Consider the following 21,994-nt stretch of genomic DNA (forward strand, 5'->3'; position numbering starts at 1 on the left):
CTGCAACATACACAGTTGATTAAAAATCACAATGGAAAACAAATGTTCTTTAGGTTTTGTGTCAGCGGTTGTGTGTCAGAAGAAAAGTAGTAGCAGTGGAGAGCTTGATTTAATAGGTATGTCAAGCCTGAATCAAGATGATATTGAATTATTGAAGCTAAGAAGCACCTGTGAAAATATTGAGAGTGTTTGTTCTTCTCACAAAAGGATCTATTTGGGAACATTTGAAGACATACAAAGAATTTGCTGTGACCCTTTTAAGAAGCATGGTAAAAAGACTGCTAAGAAATCTTTGAAACCTATTTATTTAACCATGGCAAGGAAATATAAAACCCTTGGACTTATCACAGGTACCAAGCTGTGCCTAACATGCTGTAAGGACATTTTATCTCCTATGGGAGATAACCTTTCAGGGATGGATGAATGTGAAGTTGAAGATCACGAGTATACACCAGATCCATCTACATCTCTTCAAAAACTTAAAGTTGTGAATTACTTGAAATTTCACCATTTAAGGTTACCAAGAGAGCACAAGACAGGCATCCAGAATACATTCGATCCAAGTCTTGTCACTTAGCTTTAAAATTCCAGCAAACAGCTTCAGAACTGCTACATGTTCCAGTGAAAAATGTGTCTGAAAAAAACTGGCAGTGTTGAATGTACAGATTGTAATATTTTAAAGCAAAAACTTAATGAGAAATTCAGCATAAGTTCTGTTAAAGAAAAACTACAATACTTACCTTAGCTCCAGCTTCATCGAGCAAAGAAAAAATCCAAATGTTTTTTAACACTACTGAATACATGTTATAGAAATCGAGGGTATTGCTAAAAGAAGATGGTATTTTGTCAAAAGGTAGTTACAAAGTGGGAAACAATAGGAAAGGATGTGGAGAAACATGTCCAGAATTTTTACTGTGAAGATGATATAAGTCACATTTCTGCTAATAAAAAAAAGACTGTCTGTCTCTGTCCCTTTAGAAAATGGCAAAAGAGTGTATAACACAAAAAGACTAATTTTACATAATCTGAAAGATGTATACTTAGCTTTTAGAGAAAAATACCCTGAAGATAATTTTGTTTTACTAAATTTTGTGAACTTAGGCCAAAAGAATGTGTTACTGTAAACAGACGTGGAATGCATAACGTATGTGTGTGCACATATCACCAAAACATACAACTGTTAATGCATGCTGCACATGTGAAAGAACCATACACTGAACTTCTACAGAAACTTGTGTGCAATCTGGAAAACGAGGAGTGCATGCTGCATCTCTGTTCTTGGTGTACTGACGAATATGAACTGTGCAATTTTTTAATGGAGCTGGAGTGCTTACAAGATTGTGAAAATGTTGCATTAAAACAATGGATGCAAATTGATCGACCTACACTGGAGACATTAATGAAGACAACCGATGAATTTCTTGAGTATCTCATGTAAAAACTTCAAAACTTAACACAACATCATTAGGTGTCAAAATCTCATAGTCACTACTTCAAATCAAGCAAAGAAACTCTCCCTGATACTACATGCATCATCATAGTGGATTCTGCAGAAAACTATACCTGTTTGCAAGGATTTCACTGGCAGAACATTCAAGTCATCCTTCATCTATTGTGGTGTACTTTAAAACAAGTGGGTGAATTAAGTCAATGACATTGTGTTATATAAGTGACTGTTTGCAGCAGGATACAAACACGTTCTATTTCTTCCAGAAAACTGCTCTCACTTATGTATTGGAACAATTACCATACATCCAGCATGTTATGCACTTCAGTGATGGCAGTTCTGCACAATATAAAAAATTTAAGGACTTTTTAAATTTGTCCTATCACAAACAAGATCATGCAGTAACTGGAGAATGGAATTTTTTTGCCACTAGTCATGGCAAAAATGCATGTGATGGGGTTGGTGGTACTATTAAACGTTTAGCAACAAGAGCAAGTTTACAGTGTCCATATGAGTCACATTTTAAGTCCAAAAGATTTGTTTACATTTGACAAAACTCATGTTCCAGGAATAGAAACCATTTATGTTACAATAGAGGGGAGAAAGTTCACAAACATGTTACAAAAACGATATGAGACTGGTTCTACCATTCCTGGTACGAGAGCGAACATTTTTTCCAATCCACTGAATGAAAACAAGTTGCTGATAAAGTGTGTTTCATCATCTACTAAATTCATTCAAGTTTCTCTTGGAATTCAAAACAATGCCTCTAACACAATTAAAGAAGAAACATTTGTCACAGCTATCTATGATAACCAGTGGTGGCTTGGAAAAATTCTAGAGATAAGTGAAGAACACACAGATGCAAAAGTAAAGTTCACGAGCCCAAGTGGCCCTTCCTCAAGTTATTCATGGCCACTTCACAGTGATGTTTGCTGGATACCTTATGAAAACCTTTTAATGACTTTGCCGGTTCCTAGTGCAAGCACAAGTACTGGTCACTTAAATACTTTTGAATCATACATAATATTGTCCATTGAAAACTTGTTTGAAAGAATGAACGCTTTTTAGAATTTTATGAATGTGTTTTATGAGAACTGATCATTATTTGTGCCAAAAAGGTAAGAGTCACAAAATGAAATGTGTATATTAATATTTATGTCCTTTCTGTTTTAAACAATTAAACAGAACAAACATACTTCTCATTTTTTTATGCTGAAATGTATGACAATAGGAATTCTCTGAGACAAAGTTTAAAATGGTGAAACTTGTGATTTTGATGAAAAAAAAAATTGAAAAAAACTAATTACTGATTTGCATATATTTCTATGCACAGTTGCAGCATTTTTATAGTTTAGTGATATAGTTGGTCCTTTTATATTTCTAGTGACACCAAATTGAATAAAATTGATTTATAAATAAGGGAGTTATAGTAGTTAAAAACTTTCAACCTACCTTTCATACTGATGCCAGATGGAGAAAATGCTAGACATTTCAAAATGACCCCCTGACTACAGTTTTGATCTAAAAAATCTGAAAAAAATATTTTATCACTTTCTATTTATGTACTTTCTTACACCAGATTTTCACAAATATCTGTGACATGATGGCAATGAGATTTCTTTATTTTGGGCGATTTTAAATGAAATGAGCCAAAGGTGAGAAAGATAATGTAAACAACTACAGAACCATCACAATTTCCTACTGCATTTCAGAAGTATTAGAAAAAGTTATTTATGACAAACTTATGAAATGTATAAACAAAAACAGTATCCTATGCAATGAACAACATGAATTCAGAAATAAAAGGTCAACAACAACTGCTATTTATAAATGCATGAATTCCATATTAAAGTCTGATGGACAAGAAACAAGAATCAATAGCAGCATTTATTGAGCTGTCAAAACCTTTTGACATGGTGGATCACACAATTCTGCTGTCAAAGGCTGAAAAATATGGTATTCGAGGTGTGTCCAACAACATGATCAGTTCATTCCTGAGCAATCTTAAACAAGCAGTGTACTTCAAGCACATAAATATGCACCTAAAAACTATATCTAAACACTTATCACACTATAAACAAATTAAATATAGTGTACCCCAAGAATCAGTACTGGGACCCGTTCTGTATATAAATGATCTCAACTTAAATGTGGATGCACATAAAAAAAATCATATTTGCAGATGACACCACAATTCTTCTAAAAGGAGACAACAATAAACAATTACAGCAATCACTACACACTATCACAAAACAACATAGCAGCTGCACACAGAATAATCAGCTTTTGCACTAAAATTCCACAATGCCACAAATAAGGACATGTTTATCCCATTGGTGTCAATGAACAAGTTGGTAACAGTACTGAAACCAAATTCAAGACTTTTGCAGCAGAGCAATGTAAAATGGAACAAGCACATTGAATATCTTAATGCAGAACTGAGCAAGACATGTTACCTCCTTTGCTTACTAAAATTGTGCTGTAGTGAGAAAACAGTAACGAATGCATATCATGACTACTTCCATTCTCAGCTTAAATATGGAGTCACTTTATGGGGAAACTTTAAAACAGCTAACAGCACTTTCAAACTACAAAACATGACCATTAGAATCTTGTTTGGATGCAAACCTTGAGACTCTTGCTAACCTCTTTTATGTTATCTAGTATCCCTTCATTACCATGTGTATACATTATTGAAACCCTTATATTCTTTAAAATAAATGTAATAAGTAAAAAAGCTGTAACATACATGATCACTTTACCAGACAAAATAAAAATTTATATATAACCCGAATCAACACATATCTGTATCTACAACGTGCAGCCACTTCAAATAGAAAAGCCAATGGTCAAACCTCAGTGCAAACAACTGCAGCGGATATGCTAGCCAAGACTGATGTGGACAATTTCTTGTTGGAAAAGGTTTGTTTCTTTAATGTGTCAACTTTCCACATATCTGCAAAACTAAGCCATTTGAATGTCTATATATAGGGATCAGTTGTCGTTACGTTACAAGAGAAATGGAAAGGACAGTCCTAAGGTCAACATGCGTTGTGAACTTATGTGCAGTTGCATCATTGGTTCATTCTCTTTCAGCAAATCTACTGTCAACAGTGATGTGGCCTGCACCTAAATAGGAAGGGGAGATATAAGTTAACTTCTCTATTAGCAGATACTGTAAGGGGGGAGGGGCACAGTCACACAAGGAATGATTCCTGTGGGTAATGGAACCAGGCAGACAGGTTTCTTAGGTTAAAGCCAAAGTGCAGACAGAAAACAATCAAGAAAAATAGAACAAAAGAAGCTTCATGTGCAATAAATAGGGATAAAGCTAAGGGTAGTATCAACTTATTTCATCAAAATAACAGGAGAATAAAATGTGAAGTACGTGAGCTGTTAGTGTGTTTAGATGATCTCCAAAATACGAATGAGACTGATATAATTTGCCTGTGTGAACACCATGTAACTGTAGGCATGGAAACTCATTATAAATGGGTATAACTTAACATCTTACACTTGCAGATCTAACATGGATAAAGGAGAAGTTCCCATTCATACAAAACAAGGGCATAAATACAAAACTGTAGAAGTAAGCAAATTCTGAGTTGATCTACACTTTGAAGTTTGTGCACGTGAACTACAGCTAGATAATGTGGTGTTGATATTAACAACAGTGTACAGATCCCCATTAGGAGATTGGGAGCTATTCATAAAAAAAGTTTGACTCCCTATTCTGCTGTCTGACACAAAAAGATAAAGTTATTAATCTGTGGTAACTTCAAGGTAAACTTTCTAAGGAATTCTGATAGGAAAAGGAAACTAGAAGTGTTATTAATGACATTTAACTTAGAATCAGTGATCAATTACCCTACACATATAGTTCAAGACAGTAGGATTCTAATAGATAATGAATTTGTACAGCAAGCAGATATAAAACTAACACATGCTTTCCCTGTGATAAATAGATTACCAAACCATGATGCACAATTGATTAACTAACAAAACCTAGCAGGGTGTTCAGTCCAGAAACCATAAACTAAAAGTGTAAGGTTGTTCAGCCAAGTTTCTACACAGCACTTCAGAGAAAGTTTAAGAAATGTTAGTTGGGGAGATGCATTTATCATTAGCATTTGGCTCGTTATATACAACATATTTCTTGATAAATTTATATCCCTTTTTGAACATTGTTGCCCAAAAACATTACTAAATGTAACACCAAACAGTTTTCAAAGAAATCTTATAATTGCTACAGGTATTGTGTGTCTTCACAAAGAAAAAGAAAACTGTATGAGACAGCAATTATTAGTAAAGACTCTGAAGTAATTTTACACTATAAAAATTATTGTAGCCAACTGAGAACAGTTGTGAGAAAATCAAGAAATATGTATGTTAGAGATGAAATTAACAACTCGGGTAATAAAATCAATATGGAATGTTGTTAGAAAACAGACAGGAAAAGTAACCACTAGGGTAGGTAGTATTACTATTAGAGAGAATGAGACCATCTTAACCAACAGTACACAAGTAGCTAATGTATTTAACAATCAGTGTAGGTGAAAGAATTGGTGAGAATAGTTAAAAAGAAAAAGCAAAGCAGTACATGGACGAGCCATTTTTAAGAAATCTTAGATTCATTTCAACCTAACAATCACTTGTTAAATAAGGAAAATCATTAAATCTTTGAAAAATAAATGTTCTGTTGGAGTAGATGATATCTCTAACAAGATATTAAAACAATCTCGAGCAGTTACAGCTGATGTTCTGAGATACATATGTAATGCATTACTAACTCAAGTTATTTTCCAAGACAGGTTAAAACATGACAGTGTCAAGCCTCTCTTTAAAAAAAAAAAAAGCAGGGGGGGGGGGGGGGCCACAGATGTAAATGATTATCGGCCAGTATACTTGCTTACAGCATTTTCAAAAATCATTGAGAAATTAATGTACTCAAGAATGGTCAGCCATCTCAACAGAAATAGGATACTTAGTAAATCACAGTTTGGATTTAAAAAAGCATATGAGTAGTTTAAGTCATATCTACAGAACAGGAAGCAAAAAGTTTCTTTACATGGTTTAAGTGATTTAAGGAAGTTTGCCACTTCATCGAAATGGGGTGAAGTTACATTAGGTGTTCCACAAGGTTGGATCATGGGTCCCCCTTCTGTTCTTGATATATGTGAATGACCTCCATTCTTATCTGAAACAAGAAGCTAAACTGACACTATTTGATAATGATACAAGCATCATTCTTAATCCAGTAAAAGAAACTCCAATAGAAAACAATACAAATAATGTCTTTGGAAAAGTCATTATTTGGTTTTCTGTGAATGGGCTTCCTTTGAACTTTGAAAAAACTCAGAACATCCAATTTTCTGCTGCAAGGAGTACAGTTCCTTCAATAAATAACACACATCAACAGAAGTCAGTAGCCAGGGTAGAGCATACTAAGTTTTTGGGTGTACATACAGATGAGAATCTTGATTGGGAAATTCATATTTTGTATCTCCTAAAGTGACTAGGTTCAGCAACTTATGCAATCAGGATAATTGAAAATTTTGATATAGAAATTAGTGAGCTAACATACTTTGCATACTTTCACTCTCTGATGTCACACATAATTATATTTTTAGTGACATTCCTGATTATAATACCAGAAGAAAGAAAGACTTACACTACCACTACTTAACCTATCTTTGGCACAGAATGGGGTAAAACATGCTGGTGTAAAACTTTTCAATAAATTGCCAGACGAAATAAAATGTCTGACAGACAGCAGTAATAGTTTCAAAAACAAATTCAAATCGTATCTCCTAGACAACTCCTTCTATACCATAGATGAATTCTTGAATAGAAATAAATAAATCTATTGGTATAATACACACATCAAAAAAGTTTTGCATCACCTCAGTTCTGAGAGTTCCAGAACCTGTACAGAAAATTGGAACAAAGATCAACATAAACATCATTTCCGCCCTTTTTATTGCTCATGAAAACTACACATTGCATGTTGTACCACCATACAGCGAGACTTTCAGAGGTAGTGGTTCAGATTGCTGTACACACCGGTACCTCTTAACTTCACACGTCCTCTTGCTTTGATGCATGCCTGTATCAGTCATGGCATACTATCCCCAAGTTCATCCACTGTTGGTCCAGATTGTTCCACTCCTCAACGGTGATTCAGTGTAGCTCTCTCAGAGGGGTTGGTGGGTCACGTTGTCCATAAACAGCCCTTTTTAATCTATCCCAGGCATGTTCAGTGGGGTTCATGTCTGGAGAATATGCTGGCCACTCTAGTCAAGCGATTGCGTTATCCTGAAAGAAGCCATTTACAAGATGTGCATGATGGGGACGTGAATTGTCATCATGAAAACAAATGCCCCGCCAATATGCTGCCGATATGGTTGCACTATTGGTCGGAGGATGGCATTCACGTGTCGTACAGTCATTATTACACCTTCCATGACCACCAGCGGCATATGTCAGCTCCACAGAATGCCACCCCAAAACATCAGCGAACATCCACCTTGCTGCACTAGCTGGACAGTGTGTCTAACGCGCTCAGCCTGACTGGGTTGCCTCCAAACATGTCTCCAATGATTGTCTGGTTGAAAGCATATGCGACACTCATTGCTGAAGAGAATGTGATGCCAATCACAGCCAACATGCCATTCAGCATGTTGTTGGACCCATCTGTACAGCACTGCATGGTGTCGTGGTTGCAAAGATGGACCTCGCCCTGAATGTCAGGAGTGAAGTCGCACATCATGCAGCCTATTGTGCACAGTTTGAGTCGTCACATGACATCCTGTGGCTGCACGAAAAGCATTATTCAACATGGTGGCATTGCTGTCACGGTTCCTCCGAGCCATAATCCATAGCTAGCGGTCATCCACTGCAGTAGTAGCCCTTGGGCAGCCTGAGCGAGGCATGTCATTGACACTTCCTGTCTCTCCTCCACGTACGAAAAATACCCTTTGGTTCACTCCGAGATGCCTGGACACTTCACTTGTTGAGAGCCCTTCCTGGCATGAAGTAACAATGCAGACATGATGAAACCGCAGTATTGACCGTTTAGGCATAGTTGAATTACAGACAACACAAATCGTGTACCTCCTTCTTGGTGGAATGACTGGAACTGATTGGCAGTCGCACCCCCTCCATCTAATAGGTGCTGCTCATGCATGGTGGTTTACATATTTGGGCAGGTTTAGTGACATATCTGCACAGTCAAAGGGACTGTGTCTGTGATAGAATATCCACAGTCAACATCTATCTTCAGGAGTTCTGGGAACAGGGGTGATGCAAAACTTTTTTTGATTTGTGTATTTGCATTTTGTGCCACTTAAGGGAATGGGGTAGGTAATAGAATTTTTCAGCTTTTATTTTCATTTTTTTTAAAAAAAAGAACCTTGATTTGTGTGTGCATTTCTTATGCATTTGACGTGTTCCACATCATAACAGTTACCCGCGAGATTGATCAACGGAACACAAGACAAATAATAATGACCAACTGAATGAGGCAATGAATTTGTTAAAACAATGACATATTTGGGATGATGGCGTTTGCTCTGTCTGACGATACTGATTAGCTTTTCCTAAATTATTTCAGGCAAAAGTGGGAGGGTTCCTTCACAAAGCTGATGGCCAATGACCTATCCTATCCTCATAAAAATCTCTCTCTCTCTCTTTTTTTTAGCTTATTATTTTCACTGTATCATCATAACAAATGGGTGAATAAATAAATAAAATTAGCAATGTATGCCACCACGATGTGGCAACACCTCACTGAATGTCTGTCAATTTACAGAAGGTAAGCTTCTGGATAGGAGGACTGGATTGGATAGTCTGATTAGGCGGCCACCACAATCACTTAACCTTGCACCACTAAACTTCTTCCTATGTGGTGCTGTGAAGGATAAGAGTCCTGAACCAAGATTACAGACCTACAGGACTTAACAATGCAGTTTGACATGCTGTTCCTGGAGATCACATGGAAATAATACCAACAGGACGTTGTCCATGCCACTGTGTGGTGCAATTTTTCTCATGCCCAGGCATTCCTTCAGGATGCGAAGCACAGTCATATGTACTAATCTTACAAATTGGAAAACAAAACTGCTAGTTATTGTGTGCCATGTAGAAAACCAGTTATCGTAATCTAGTAGTTTAAAAGTTTTTAAAATCATAAAGGTAATTTACACAGACCCTGTATAACAGACACCCCCCCCCCTTTCCATCTCAACAACATCTCATGGATTTATTTTCAGAAACTACTGTGACAGAGAAATTTATTTTGTGTGGTTTTCGGGGAAACTTGTGGCACTCTAAACTAATTTTAGAATTCTCTATCATCTGTATAATTTTGACACTGAAGATTTGGAACACCCGTACAATATAATCTGAGCACATATGCTGTATGAATCAATCTTTTAATGTTAACTGATGGTCATTTCCACAAGAAAACACCAAAAGTAGTCTCCAAAACTGTCAATGCAGGTGGTACGAAAGTGTCTCTTGAACAGCTGGTGGATTGGGATCTTTCATCATTTGGTAATTATAAGGTCTCTTTGTAATTACTTAACCCTCACAAAACCAAGGGGGGCAGTGGGAGAGGGGTACTGCGTGTCCACTTTTGGAAAACATATCTAGTCAGTTACTTTATATGAGGGTTGGAATTTAAATAGTGGCAGCTATTTATTCACAACCGATGCAAAAGAGTTACATGTTTGCACCTGTTACTGTCCTTCAAAGTAGTCACCAGCGTTGTGTAGAACCCATTGCCAGCGATGTGGAAGGCGTAGTATACAATTAGCAGAGCCTGTTCTGTTGATGGTGCGAATGAAATGGTCTACTGCCTGTCTAATCTCTGGAACAGTTCTGAAGCGAATGCCACAATGTGGTTCCTTCATCTTCAGGATCAAATCAAAGACACAAGGACTTAAGTCCAGGGAGTATGGTGGATGGTATAGTACTTCCCAGTCCCATCGACCGAACAGAACAGTCACAGATTGTGCTGTATGCAACCGTGCATTGTCGTGTAAAATGATTGGTGCGTTGCGCAGAAAGTGTCGCTGCTTCTTTCACAAAGCTGTTCGCAGGTGATGCTCCAAAAACTAACAGTAATACTGTGCATTGATGGTCTGCCGTATAGGAACGTAATGTGTTAGGATAACCCCATCACAGTCGTACATGAGAATCACCATAACTATCACCATACTGGGGCTCTGACGCACTTTCGACTTTGGCGGAGACCCATAACGATGCCATTAGTTGGATTGGTGTTTCAGTTTTGGCTGGTACGATATGGCCCATGTCTCATCCAGTGTTACGATATGGCGTAAGAAAGCCTCTCCTACGCGCTCATAGCACTCCAAGTGTGTTTGATCAGCATCATAATGCATCCATTTCTGCATTTCCATCAAGTCATGCAGAACCCATTGTGATGCAATTTTTCGCGTGCCCAGGTGTTCCTTCAGGATGCGAAGCACAGTCATATGCGGGAATCCGGTTTCATGAGCAAGCTCACGAATCGTATGGCATCGATCACTGTCCACTAATGCGGCAACAGCATGCACTACTACTTCAGAGACACTAGGACCACCTGCCCGATGCATGCCCGTCACAGTTTGCCGACCTTTGTTGAAGGCTTTTACCTAACGTGCCACTGTTCTGTACAGCAATGTTGATTCCCCACATGCCTCTTGAAAACCCTGATGACACTGTCGTTCTGTATGACCTCTGGCACATTCAATCTTGATCCAACTCCGTTGTCTCTGTTTCGAAAACAGTGACACCATCACGTTAGACCGCTCGCTCACAAGTGACTGTTTCCCTCGATTGTGCGCACGCCGGTAACGCAAGACAGGAGAGCTCATTTGCTCGGAGGTAAAGTAGGTACGTCAACAACGTGTGCTATCAGCAACAATAGTAGATTCCATTGCATAAATTTCTCAGTTACACCTAACCCAGAAATTTATGTTTTAGCAGTAGAATTCACTTTCCCCAATGAATGTCACTCAAAATTTCCATGTTCATGAAATTTCTTACACATCGATACCTCTTTATAAATCAAGTTAAGAGTAAAACTTAACCACAATAACGATTTTTTTAAAAGTACTCCCCATGTTACTGAAAGTGCGTTGTTAAAGGTAGAGTGTGTTAAAGGATATTTTCTGGTTTTGGACCCTACTTACACATCAGTATCTCTTTAAAAGTATGTTTTTAATAGAAGTAAACAACAATTAATGATTTTTTTAGTTGTTTGTATTGGGGGCATAAACTACCCTCCTTGCTAAAGTATGGAAAACGCATTGGTATTGCTAGGGTTAACACTCTATAACTGAAATACATACATACCAAGTTTCACAAATATTTTGGGTGTGTTGCTGCTATATCATGCTTCATTTTGTGGCCAGCACAAAAGGGGAATTACACAAAATTCTCATATGGCAAAAACCGCAAAAACCAAAAGACTCAATACTACTCATAAAAAAAATTAAAATAAAACATATGCTTTGTGATGGTGGAAGAAAAAAAACTGATGACTATGGTAACCGACAACAATCATGTATACTACTGCTACCACTACTACGGCATAGTAGTGGTAGTAGTAGTAGTAGTAGTAGTAGCATATCTGTGTATTAACACAGTATTATCAGTACATCCTTTGTTGATGGAAATATTCAATGATATGAATGTATTTAATTACTGTACTCTTGTGTAACTAGAATTCTCTGTGTGCACATGTTACACATGCTACACATGTTTAAATGCAGATTAATTTTATATTATGCCACCAGAGGCTGTATAAGACTTCTGTTACACTTTCCTGTCAACTCAGATGACTAAAAATAACATTGAAAACAGCCAACAAAGGTAATTATGATCTGGTTACCCAAGCAAGTAATCTCACAGTACATATTTTCCTTCATACTCAACTTCTTGGTAAATAAATTCACTATCTTTAATTCAAAATCTTATGGCATAAAGTATTGAAAAAACAAGGTACTCACAAAACTTGATCATTTCTGCATAAAATAACATTAGAGTCAGTCATATCATAGCTTCTAGAAGGGTGTTTCTATTTATTACATTTTTCCTTTAAAAAAAAAAAAGTCCCGAGGTACAGGCATCAAAAGCTGCAAACACCACTTTGAAGATGCAAATTTCGTAAAAAGTTTTAAAATGCTGTATCTCTGTGACAGTTCTAGATATTTTGTTAGTGTTCTTTTTATTTGAAAGATGGTTGGTTTATGATTACAATGGTATCCTCTGTTTGTACAATTCTGTCAAAGTTCTCTTACTGTCGCATTTTTAATTTTTTTTTTAACTCAGTTTTTTTCTTCCAAAAATGCCAGTCCAGAAAAGTAACATTTGTTTTCTGTTCATTAGTACCATGTAGTACTATATTCCATGTAAAGGAGGGCTTCCACTTTTAAGTTGGAAGGGTTTTATTTTTAAAAAATCATTTTTTTTAAACTTTCAAGGCTAATGAACATCTTCACTGAAGTGGTTTCATACTAATTTCTTTGCTACAATGTTTATTTCTACTGTCTGTTTTGCAGTTATTTCTTTCCACTTTCATTGTTGCAGTTACTTTGTACACTTTGTTGCAGTTTCCTGTCAGTTTCTTTGTCGTTTTTGTTCATTACAGGTTTCTGTATGGTAGTTGTTCGATGCTAATTTGTTTACTGAAGAGGCTTCTGAGACCATCCAGTGAGTTCTTCGTTTTCGCGAGGAATTTGTAACTTGGCACAGTTGCAGTGTGTATTGTGTATTTGAAATGTCTTCTGACTGGGGCCACAAGAGAGTAAAGGGTGCTGACTATTTGCATATCAATAAAAGAGTGATATATAAGACAAACAAAAAAAACAGACTTTGTTTTAGTTGGGAATAAGTGTTCTAATTTGAAGACTCTGTTTCAAAGTGAAGAGGTTTCCAGTGGTGACTTTTTGTGTTCTAAATGTTTTGACAGAATAACAACAATGATGGTATTTGAACAAGGTGAAGCCTCCCATGGTGCAGATGATGTAGATTTTTCATCAGTAGAGGAAGAATTAAATACCCCGAATTAGTCAACTACAGAGGTAGATGTTAGTCCTGTGAAGAAACCATGGTCAGTGAAGTCGAGTCATAAGCTCTATGCATCAAGAAAGCACAGAGAGATTACTAAAGCTATGGATGAATACACTACAGCAAAACTGACCACACTCTTCAAAGTAGAAATTCCATCTTCTTACACCTCATGCCAGGAATTTTTCACAAACATCAACTCACCTGTTGAATATTATGCATTGTACAGTGAAAAGGTGCAAGTTTTAACTATTATTCCACAGACATTTTCAAAGAAAACAATTTTGAACCACGTTCATCAGTATCAAAGTAGATGATAGCAAATCAAGAAATGTGAGGTTTCTAAAAGTAGTCTTTGGGAGACCTGATCCGTATTATGGTCATCCTGTAGAAGCGGCTCCAGTTCAAACAGTGCAGTCATTTTATCTGGAAGATAAATGGGACTGTTCTCGCTAGAGTGCCAGCAAAAAAGACACTATAACTGTAACAGATGAAGGTCAAAAAGATGTGAAAGTGAAGAGGTACATGACTCGCAGTATTAAAGAAACTTCTGTAGTTTATAAGAGCAACTATACAACTTCACACATTGGAAGATCAAAATTTTATGCACTAAGACCTAGGGATGACGGTTGATGTGTGTACTGCGCAAATTTTGGACTTTGTGTGGTAACTTTGAGGAACTTACTGGAGCACATGTCGTATGACACCTTGGTTGGGTGTGTGATGCCTTTAGTACTCTGTGATGTAAAGCGAGAGACTTGTTTGTTTCAAGAATGTGGTAACTGCCATGGAAAGGGAGGACTGTCTTTACAGACACTTGGCCTGGAAGACGTAGCAGATAACTCTGCATAAATTACATATCCAACATGGGAGGAAAATAAACTAATTAAGTAAACTGTTGCCTTTGACAGTTTCATTGATAAACTTGGTAAATGGTCAGTGAAAGCAGTAACACATTAGCATCTGAAGACATTGCAACAACACCACATTGCACAAGTGACAGGGTGTGTACAGGCTGACGAACTATGTTTAGTGCTTCACTGTGATTTTCCTGAGAACTGGTCTGCAATTCTCCCACAAGAAGTACAACGGAATCATTGGAATAATGAGCAGGTTTCAGTTTTTACAAGGAGTGACATACTTCCAAAACAAGACCACAAATGTTGCAATTATAAATGATGACACTAGACATGACTCAGCACATGCTTTGCTAGCAATGTGCAAAATTCTTCAACTGCAAACAGAGGCAGAGATCATCATTATTTCTGATGGTGTTCCTAGTCATTTTAAAAATCGTTACCAGCTGTCTGAATTAAGTTGCTTGTGCCAACTGACAGGGTATACAGTGCTACTGGTCATGGGAAGGGGCCTCGTGATAGTGTGGGCAGCCTGCTGAAGCAATATGCTACAAAACATAATCTTTACTGACCAAATACAGCTGTGATTCAGAATGCTGATGCATTTACGAGAGTCGTGAAATTTTACACATCCACAGCCCTCATTCTTTTGCCCAAAGAGGAAATCAAAGAATTCTGTGAGCGGAAAAAAAAGAAGAATATTCCAAACTAACTACAGCTGTGATAGGAACACAGACAACACATCTTTCGACTCAAAGTGATGGGCTTACTCATATTGCATGCACATTAAAGAGCAAGAAAGAAGAAATTTTGTTTGTTCGGCCATCACCTCAGAAACAGCAGGATAATTTTCAGATTCACAACCTGAGACGGGGGATGTTTGTGGTGTGTGTGTGTGTGTGTGTGTGTGTGTGTGTGTGTGTGTGTGTGTGTGTGTGTGTGTGTGTGTGTGTGTGTGTGTGTGTGTGTCTGGTGGATTGCAGAAATTGTAGACACCAGTTATTAGTTAAACGATACTGTAGTGAACTTTATGCTACCACGTGGACCAGCTGCTGGATATAGGTTTCCAGGAGAAGGACGGCAGCAATGCCATTAGTGTTCACTTCCTGTTTACAATGTTTTGTAGATTGTAAGTGCTCCAGTCCCTGTTGGTTCAACAGGAAGGCATCTCTCTATATCAAAGGAAGATACTGCAGCAGTGGAACACATTTTTAGTTCATTGACTGGCTAATTTCAGTGCAAAACAGAGTGCACAGAAGTTGTATAAACTGAAACCTTTAAGTCTTTCGACCTTTCACATACTTTTTGGAACCACTTAAAATGCTTTCAAAACTAAAATTATGTTAAATAAGGTTAGGTTTTGATTTTTATGTGCCTGTTAAGTGATAATGTGGTAATAAAACAGGTTTATGTATGGCAAAAATTTCAATTGCTTATAAAACCTGTTCAACATAAAAGTGGAAGCTCTCCTTTTCAGGGAATGTAGAACTATACAGTACGAATCAACAGAATTTTTTTTTCCATAAATTATAAAATAAGTTCAGAATGCTATAGTAAAAGAACTTTGACAGGTAAATCCAAATGGAGGATCTCTTTGTAATCATAAACCAATCATCTTTCAAATAAAATAAAATAAAAGTATCTAGAACTGTTCCAGAGATACCGCATTATTATTATTTTTTTTTTTTTTTTTTTTTTTTTTTTTTTTTTTTTTTTTTTTTTTTTTTTTTTTTACAAAATTCGCATCTTAAAAAGGTATGGTATGTGCAGTGTCATCTTTGAGGGCTGTATCTCAGAGCAGAAATTTTTTTGAGAAAATAATAAAATTAGTGTTCCTTACTTAGTCCTTCATTTTAACATATGGTAAATTAAATAAAATTTTTTCATAGCCTGCCTGAATTGATATGGACTATGCCAGATAAAGTTATAAAAATGGCGCTCCACAGTACAGATAAAAAAGTTCATGTCGAAATTCCAAGGAGAAACACATAGTATAAATTTTGTACTACAGGAGTTTTATTATTTCTAAATGTTTGTTTTTTCTTCAACACTCTGGATACACTATATATTTACTCTTTCAATTATCTTGAGTGTCTCCTAGAATATTGTGTGTATGAAGTTAATCATAGTAGTACTTTACTTCAATTTTGATATCCACTTATACTGGATATTCTTTAAATTAATTTCAAGTCTGATGCATACACCATATAAATCAGTACTTTGGATGTTCATTCACACTGAGCATAATTCAGAGTTTCAGCCTCAGCTACAGTTGTACACCAAGGACCAGAATAGGTTGGTACTGTCCAACCTTCACAAAAAGTTTACTTTCTGACAGTTCAGCACAGTCACCAAAACACTTTGTACGAAGTGAATAAAATACTTAAATGTGACTTATAGCAAGATTTTAGCCTGCCAAAACAATTTCATAATCACAAATAAAACCAAAACAAAATACAATTATATTAAGAAAACTGATATTTAAATTCAATTATAGGGAAGAAAAAACACTATACTGCATAACATTTGTGCTATTGCTCATCAAAGAAATGAAGATTATGACAACCGTTTCATAGATCATTTCTTGATTGTACTTAAAAGTGAGAGATTTGTAGCTGAAATTCAGTGTTTGCACACATTAGTTGCTTAGCCTTGATAAGAGTTCATTTGCAAATACCGAGAGACCTGAACCCATTTATAATGCTGGCAATACTCATCATACAGCAAAGCAGGCCTAGTCGTTTCCATGGATCCTTGACGCGAGAGTATCGCTAGGATGTAGAACGTGTCAGATTATTACAACAGTAACCATATGTAAATGGTCAGGAGACTTACAAGCTAAATCTCATGTAAATAGATACACGAGGTTCAAGTGTTCAAATAATGATATAGATTACAGTAGCGATGGTTACTCAAACAATTACAAGGCTTATGTTTTAGTTCATGTGAAACACATTGTGAACAATTGGTATACAGTGCTACATAGTCATTTCTTACAGGAATGCTTAAAATTAAACACATTTTACTAATTATTACACACTGTCAAACATGCCTATTTTAGCGGTTCCCTCCCCCCCCCCCCCCCCCCCCAATGACTGATTTAATATGAAATGTAAGTTTATTGTTTACTTTTATGCTTGATTGAATAACATACTCCTTTCTGTACCATACTGTGATTTGTATATCTTTGTGAAGATCATGTTTTCTTCTTGTATCATGATCATGATATTCAGTGATTGTCTTCTACACTGATTAGTGTTCAAAAAGCACATTAGTGAAAAAATGTATTGGCATGGCATGATGAGGATCCCTAGTTGTTTCAATAAGCTTCTGGAACAGTACCTAGTGTGCACTCTACCCATCATTATAACGACTCTAGTCTGCGCAATAAAGACTTTATTTGCTGATGACCTGTTTCCCTGAATATGATGCCACATATCATAAGTGAATGGAAATATCCAAAGTACACAGCTTTCATTGTTTCCAAGTCACAGAGGTGAAATTGAGCTAATGACAAATGCTGCTGAATTCAGTCTTTTATATAGGTCAATGATGTTAACTGACCAGTTTAGTGTTGTTAATGTGTAATCCCATGAATTTGGAAGCCTAACTCTCAATATTTCTTTGTCGCCATTTTTTATTTCAATATTATTTTGTTTGCCATTTGAGACCGAATGAATTGAGTCTTGTTAACACTGAGAGACAGACCATCAGAAGTGAACCAATCTAGAGCTGCTCCAAATATAGTGGTTGCAGAGTGCTCTACACTGCAGTGTGATACTTTAGCATAATGGTTGTGTCATCTGCAAATACAGTGAAGTGTTCTTTTAGTGTCATACACAGTGGCAGATCACTGTAATGGAAAACTTTTCAGCCTCCTGAAAGAGCACCTCTATGATGCTCTTAGTAGTACAAACTGCTCTACTAACTCTCAAGGTAAAAATATACAACCAATTCGATTAAGTTACCTCAGAATGTAAGAGGATATCCACCAATGAAGATAAGCACAGCAACCGATTTTTATTTTTCCACAGCGAAGACTTCAGCCCTTCACAACCACCTGCTGCATAGGGACACAAACCTGGTGTGTATTAATACAACATATTCTGTTCTAGGAAGTTATTCTGACACCACAATCCTGTTTGTTACAACATTTTACTGCATATGTGGTGTCGACTATATTTTTCATCTTGTCAGCATATGAATGAATATTCATGACGTACGTAAAGCAGTTACAAACGCGTAAGAATATAATATAAAACATACCCCAAAATTGTTCGAAAGGTGCACTGCTATTTGTCAATAGCCATTATCTTATATACGGCAACAAAATCTAAAAAATTACACCATTTTCGAATTAGCTAAAGCGTGGAACAATGACCATATCTGCTATTTATTCAGAAAAGTACTCAGACGAGATAAACGACTATGTTTTCTTTGAAAACTGACCGATATGTCAATGTCAGTAAGTTTGCTCACTTTATACATTTGCAATTTGATGGTTACACGCAAGTCGTTGTTTGCTAGCAGCCTAGAGCTGCCACAACAGGTCATTATTGTTCTGTTATTGTAGTACTGTCTTTCTATAATCAAGCATACCTAGAAGTCTAGGCAATGACAATTACTACCGTTACAGCGGTGTTTCCCCCTTTTTTCCACTTTGTGCGTACCGAGTTTCACTCACGCTTAGTTACATGCGTACACACACTGTGTAGTATAGGCATACACTCGATTGTAAAACTGTCACAATATGTAATAGCCACACACTTCACTCTAACATTGCGTTTATTATTCGGGAGGAAGCACCCTTATCTTCACGGCTGTCAATCTATTTACGTTACGCTAATGCAGTTCCACAATATCACTAATACTTGAACATTGAGGTCTGCTTGTTTCTCTCAGTAATCAACACATACTGAAAAAACTTACCTGAACACTGTATATTTTTCGTTAATCCAAACGTACAAGCACACTCCTGTTCAAAACACAGAATTTCACAAGCACTTCACAGAGCGACAGACAAGCGTTGGCAATTGTTTTTTAAATAGTCGCACTCTACGAAATACTTTGACAGCCTACTGTGGAAGCGATACGTACCGCTTGCAGGTTCGTTTTGTATTTTAAAAAAGCCATAATGCTCTCACACAGTCACTATAATTATAACAAACGCATAAATGATACGATGCTGAAAGCTTATTATTATTATTATTATTAACACGGCATCATCTCAATCTATACGTTCATACTAAAACAGTTTGAAAAGAGAAAAAGAGAAAACTTTGTACTAAATTAAATTCAAAATTTTCCTTCAAAATGAATTTTCACTCTGCAGTAGTGTGTGCGCTGATTTGAAACTTCCTGGTAGATTAAAACTTTGTGCCGGGACACGACTCGAACCTGGGAAGAATCTGCTTGGAAGTCTTAAAATTTTACTGTGGAAAAACTACTATACCACAACTGATACGTTTGACTGGCTGATCAGTTCGTCACGTCTCTGCAGCCAGAAAAATGGACGTCAACAGCTGACAATGGATTTCACCGACTGCAAATAATTGCCCTTACTTTCAGCCACTCTTCCATCCACTGGTGCATGAGATGTCGCACGGGAAGGTAAACTACGGAAATAAAGACAGTAACAAATGGAGAAGCAGAAGGACGGAGATCACTAAGACGGCCGAGAATGAGATGGAAGAGTAATACTATAGGACACATGCATATACTGGGTCTGGGAGATGAAGATACGGCTAACAGGAAGGTGCGGAAGGCTGGACTGAGTGACGCCAAGGACCGGCTGTGGTTGTGTGAACAAATAAGTAAGTAAGTAAATCTCATTAGCACCATACTTTAAGATACTGACTGATTTGGGAGACTGTATTTTCAGATATACTATATGTGAAAATTAAAAGAAAGGAGCTCCAAAAACCTCACTAATTCCTTAAAATTAACGGATATACTTCATTCTAGGACCTATAAAATTTAAACACGATTCGAATCCTTAAAAGAAACACACAGATTTTCCAGATGAAAATTTAAAGCCAATGTTTCCTGTTCACTCTTCCAGCCTCTTAATTAACAATGGCCACTGCAGGTTGGCAGGTGGTAAGTGTAGCACCTTTAAAACACTACCTTGAAGGACCCTGTTCTCTTGCTCAAAAGGATCTGATAGAATGTTACCTACATGATATCCCAATTAACATGAGGAGAGCGAAGACCATAAAATAAACGAAGGCAAGATGTACATGGAAGCCCAATATGTAAAGTTGTTCAAAGACAACGTGCTTCCAAGTATTTCCATAGAATTTCTTGAACTAAGACACTTCATAGGCTGGTGACACTGTAAAGGTCGTTGTTTCATTTTTAAATAAACACTTTATTACATGATTTAACAGTTAGCTAATTTCGTCCCCTTGCTGCATCACAAAAAAAAATTATGTACAGTCCATATATGTACATGGGGGAGCAACATGTGACAGAAATCTATGTGTTCATCTACACGTTCGTTTTAGTGCACAGCAAGAGTCCACAGAATTACAAAGATGGCATAAACTCGCTACCCACACACTGCTGTTGCATGTTGAATGTAATGGAAGGCAAGTACATAGGGTATATCACAATTAATGGTGTAAATGCATGCTGTTGAAAGTACAACATACTAGAATCGAAAAAAATCTCAGTAAACATAGGTCCACAAATGAATCATCTGGGAGATAAGTGAGACTTCATGGTTACCAGCCACCACTGACGTGATTCTGTGTAAACGCCTCATGCTGATCCATTGTGTGGTCTTTGTTTATGTTTTCGAGACATGGAGTTGCAAACAGAATGGATACAACAGTACAGTACACAGTCAGAGTGTCAGTCCTGACAGTTGTTTGCGAAGCGCCAGTTGTGTTGTATGAGTGTTGGTGGTAACATGGGACATTACAGTAAGGAGTAGCAAGCGAATATGCATTTCATGTATGGTAGGACTAATGCCATTGCATGGGAGGCTGAACACTTGTGCCAAGAAGGATACCTTGCCCTAAGAGACCCTGAGAGTCAACCATTCACAAGGGTGCATCAATGTCTCCAAAAAACTGGGAGCTTTACATGTGATGTCGGAGTGCATAGGCCTGTGCTTGAAGATGTGGAACTGGAAACAGTCAAACACACTTCTGAAATCTTGACACAGAGACTTGCCACCCAGATTCCTGGAATGAGCTAGAATAATCTTTGGAGAATAATGAATCGCAATGCAATTTACCCATACCACCTCCAATGTGACAAGTGTCTTAGTGAGGTGGATTTTGGTCCTAGACTAGCGTTCTGTCAGTGGATGCAACAAAGATCTGTAGTAAACCTTATGTTTGACAGTAAAATTTTATTTACAGATAAAGCAGGGTTCACCCATGTGGCGCCATCTGGCAGGATTGCTTGAGGATGTTCGCTTAGACCAAAGCCAGGTGATGTGGTACATGCATGATAGAGCACTGGCACATTTTGGTGAGACGACATCTAACGTTCTAATGTGGCCAAAGGTGGATTGGGAGAGGAGGACCTGTACTGTGGTCTCCAGTACCACCTGATCAGAACCCCATGGATTTCTGTGTACGCCACTCTGGTTAACATTGTT

The 21,994-nt window shown here is 37.1% G+C and overlaps 1 protein-coding gene across 1 annotated transcript in view; it reads right to left on the reverse strand.

The window, feature by feature from the left end:
- Nucleotides 1–19,407, reverse strand: part of LOC126470278 (nonsense-mediated mRNA decay factor SMG7-like) — a 212,297-nt gene extending 192,890 nt beyond the window's left edge. The window contains exon 1 of the mRNA XM_050098027.1: nt 19,312–19,407. The gene's annotated coding sequence lies outside the window, so the exon portion shown is untranslated. The remainder of the gene's footprint in view (nt 1–19,311) is intronic.
- Nucleotides 19,408–21,994: the final 2,587 nt, after the last annotated feature.

Source organism: Schistocerca serialis, chromosome 3 (assembly GCF_023864345.2).
Source record: "Schistocerca serialis cubense isolate TAMUIC-IGC-003099 chromosome 3, iqSchSeri2.2, whole genome shotgun sequence".
Taxonomy (NCBI): Eukaryota; Metazoa; Arthropoda; class Insecta; order Orthoptera; family Acrididae; genus Schistocerca; species Schistocerca serialis.